Genomic DNA, 3,609 nt, shown 5'->3' with positions numbered 1-3,609 from the left:
CCACACCCCTATAAGATTTCACCCCGCGAGCATGCAGAGCTGATGAGAAAATCATTTCAATCTCATTCCACAATAATTATGGCAGATTGGCAATGAAGAGATAAAACCTCAATTGGTAATAATTTAATCCACAATACCATAAGTCTCACAACACAAGGTAGAGGGTAATATTTAAAGCATATGACAGAAACCCATAAAGCATATAAATAATAACTAATGTCTCTACAAAATAACTCTTAGCACTCTATTCACCAATACAACTTGTGCAACACTATCCCTATGGACCTGTAATAAAGAAGAAGACAATAAGTTTGATAGCTCAAAAAGTAACAACTACCATAACTAGCCAGATTAAGTATGCAAAAATAAATAAATAAAATTCAATAAGTAAAATTAAACTACAAGGACTTTTCATAAATCTTTTGCGATTCAATAGTGTAAAGACAAATGCACGCACTACAGTTATCATTAAAGATATAATAATTCCAATAAAGTGAACCGATTCAATAGTGTAAAGACAAATTCACGCACTGCAGTTATCATTAAAGATATAATAATTCCAATAAAGTGAGCTCACTGATCATACAATTTAGAAACTAATAGGGTTTACTATTTGAAATCTCAACAAATTTGATATTCAATACAAACAATCCAAACCTCAACGGTTTGATAAACACAAACTCAAGTTTTTGCAGCGGCAGCCACAGTAACAAGAGCCAAAACCAAAAAAAGTAACAAAAGTGTGTCAACAGTTAGCCTCCAGTTGCTTAGGGTCCAAATCATAGTCAATTGGATTCATACTCCTGATAAAAAATACATGAATTCACATAGAGCTTATAAAACATTTCAATAACACTAAAATAATGATCACAAATAGTTTTGATAATCTCAAAGTTAACGAAAATTCTCTTACTTGATCCTCATTTAAGCATAAATACAAGAAAATATTAAAAATTCAGCCAATAAGGGATTTCATAAATCAATGTTTAAGGCATTCTTCAAATGAAATATGCAGTTTATTGCAGTGACAAAATCCAAACTCATAAGCCAAAGAGTTCACAAAATTCTCCACACTAAAAACAACAGTTATATGTACTCAAAAACCAACCCCCCCCCCCCCCCCCCAAAAAAAAAAAATAAATAAATAAATAAATAATAATAATAAAATTTAAAAAAAAGTACAACATAACATATTTTTTTGTGATTAAAATAAATGAGCCTGAATTCCTATGATTATTAAAATAAAGAAGTTATCGATCATGCTGGTAGGGTTGTTCATTTCTCATCATCAAGTTTAGGAGTTATTTTATCTTTTTCATAATTTAGAACTCCATATGTGGTTGTCATGAAACTATATCAATATGATTTCTAAAAGAGATAATGAAAAAAATTAAAACATCAAGCTTAATTTTGTAATCTCAATCAGCAGTGGTGGCCACACACGTTTCGGGGTCACAAAGCACAAATAATTGAAGCAGATGTGTCGTGGCTTCTTCTACATCTAGGGCTAATTGAAAATTTTATCAATATTATTACTTGAATACAGTTTACCTAATTCTAGAGATTCCCACCATTTTTCCCTTCCACAAATGTCCTCAAGAGCAGGTGGTGCCAATGATTGCCATAGCTCTTTGCATTCTGACATTATCCTCATCACCTCATCCAGAGTAGTTGAGTCCTGCGCCATTGCTGCTGAAACTTCTTCATAAATTCTCCCTAATCTACGAGTGGCTGGATCAGGTACCCAATTGTGATTAGCTGACTGTGCTTTAGAATGGCACCCAATCTGAAGAACATAAAAGAGCCATCTTAGAACAAGCCCAGATCATTTGCGGTACCACAATCTAAACTCATCAAAGTACAAGTAACACATGCATAGGGACCCCTGTTCTACAAGGAAATGTTCTCCCAGTTAACTATATGCACTAGAGGCTGGGAAATCTCATTGAGCATCCCTCAGACTAGGGTTTCAGTGCATACCATCCATATTTCTGGTTTTACAGTTGTTAACTTGTGTTTCGGGAAATGATTGATAGGTGTATACACCTACACTACACCCTTTTAATATACCTCGAAAGGTAATCTGCCAGAGAGGTGGTATCAACCTAGGAAGTTGCTCGATGGAGTTGCCACTACAAGTACAAGTGCCCAAAAAACTCTGCTTTTATTTATGTTTTTATTTTTGGATTGTTATTTTGGAAAATTATTGGGAGTCACCACTTGGTTTTTATTTAGGGTATCACCAATAACCCAAAAAATAATGGACTCAAAAAATAAAGCCCTATTTTACATAAAGATCACCGGAGGACTAAATTTGGGAGCTATAGTACGAGATGGGAAAGTTGCAAGACACCCATCTTGCTGACATTGTTGGTTTATTTCATTAAATTTATTAGGCCTCAAGACGCATGAATGACAGTTGTAAAAGAAGATGACATAATTAGGTAGTTAGGATAAGGAAAGGAATTATTCAAACCAAGTACTAAACTTTTAGTCTAGAAGAAGATCTTAGTGAACACAATGTACATATATATTTGGTTTGTGTACCCAACTTTTTTTTTCTTATAAATGTAAGTACTCCCATTCCTCATTCAAAACTAGCTATAATTAATTCATTCGTTTAACCTTAACTACTTTCGGGAAAATATTGCGACCAACTCCAAACACGGGCTTTCAATTTGTCTATATTCATATCTAAGTTGCTTTAAAAGCTTTGGTGCTGAATCAAGTTTGATGATGCAAGCAAAATGACAGCAAACAAATAAATACCAAAAAAATAAACAATAAGCAAACAAATAAATACCAAAAAAATAAACAATAAGCAAACAAATAAACAATTGGTCACAACTGAAAGTAGATTTTCAGGTAAATATTGGGGAAAATAATTTTGAGCGGTCTAGATGAAAAGGACCTTGAAATTTTGGGTCGGGATATGACAGGTAGGGTTTTAGGGATTTCAAGCCATACCTCTTCAATGAGAGCTCCTGAGATCTTCAAGAACCCCCCTTCGAGAGCAAGAAACGAGAGCAAAAGAGAATTGGACAAGAGAAATCAATTGATTGAGTCGAAACAAGAACAAGAGAAGATTTTAGGGTTTTTAGAGCCGTACCTCTTCAATCCCTTTGCTGACGAACCAGAGAAGACGCTGGAGAGGGAATTTGGGTGTTAATGTAGCAAAAAGTGGAAAATATTCGATTAATTCAGTCAAATCCAATGGCTGAAAATATGGTATACAACTTTCATGCCTTGCACACTAATACACTACAAAATTATAAAAAAATGTACCGTGTTTGTTTGGTTCAATTTTTTGACTTTAAAATTTTAAAAATTAAATTTTTTTATTTCTCGTACTTTTTTATTTTTAGTGAATATTTTTAAATTTTAAAATAATTTTTTTAAATACATCTTATTTAGATATATCTAAAAAATAAAATATTTGTAAAAAAATATTTTAAAATTTTAATAAATACACAATAATACGAAAATGTCCTGAATTCTCGTATTTTTTATTTAGTGAATTTTTTAATAATTTTTTTCATAAATATTATAATTTTTAAGTATATTTATGTTAGGTGTATTTAAAAATTTTTAAAAAATTACTTAAAATAT

The 3,609-nt window shown here is 32.0% G+C and overlaps 1 long non-coding RNA gene across 2 annotated transcripts; it reads right to left on the bottom strand.

Annotated features, from left to right (window-relative positions):
- Nucleotides 1-1,381: 1,381 nt before the first annotated feature.
- On the bottom strand, nucleotides 1,382-3,237 carry LOC114300385 (uncharacterized). 2 transcript variants are annotated; one of them, XR_014360834.1, is made up of 3 exons: nucleotides 3,110-3,224; nucleotides 2,968-3,005; nucleotides 1,382-1,786 (listed from the first exon to the last, which is right to left on the bottom strand). It is a non-coding gene; the product is annotated as an uncharacterized LOC114300385 (long non-coding RNA). The 2 variants fall into 2 exon arrangements; XR_014360835.1 differs by lacking the exon at nucleotides 2,968-3,005 and having other exon boundaries at nucleotides 3,110-3,237.
- Nucleotides 3,238-3,609: the final 372 nt, after the last annotated feature.

Source organism: Camellia sinensis, chromosome 2, assembly GCF_055761805.1.
Source record: "Camellia sinensis isolate YWXY chromosome 2, ASM5576180v1, whole genome shotgun sequence".
Classification (NCBI taxonomy): Eukaryota; Viridiplantae; Streptophyta; class Magnoliopsida; order Ericales; family Theaceae; genus Camellia; species Camellia sinensis.
Note: the sequence above shows the minus strand (reverse complement) of the source record. Positions and strands in the feature narration are given on the sequence as shown.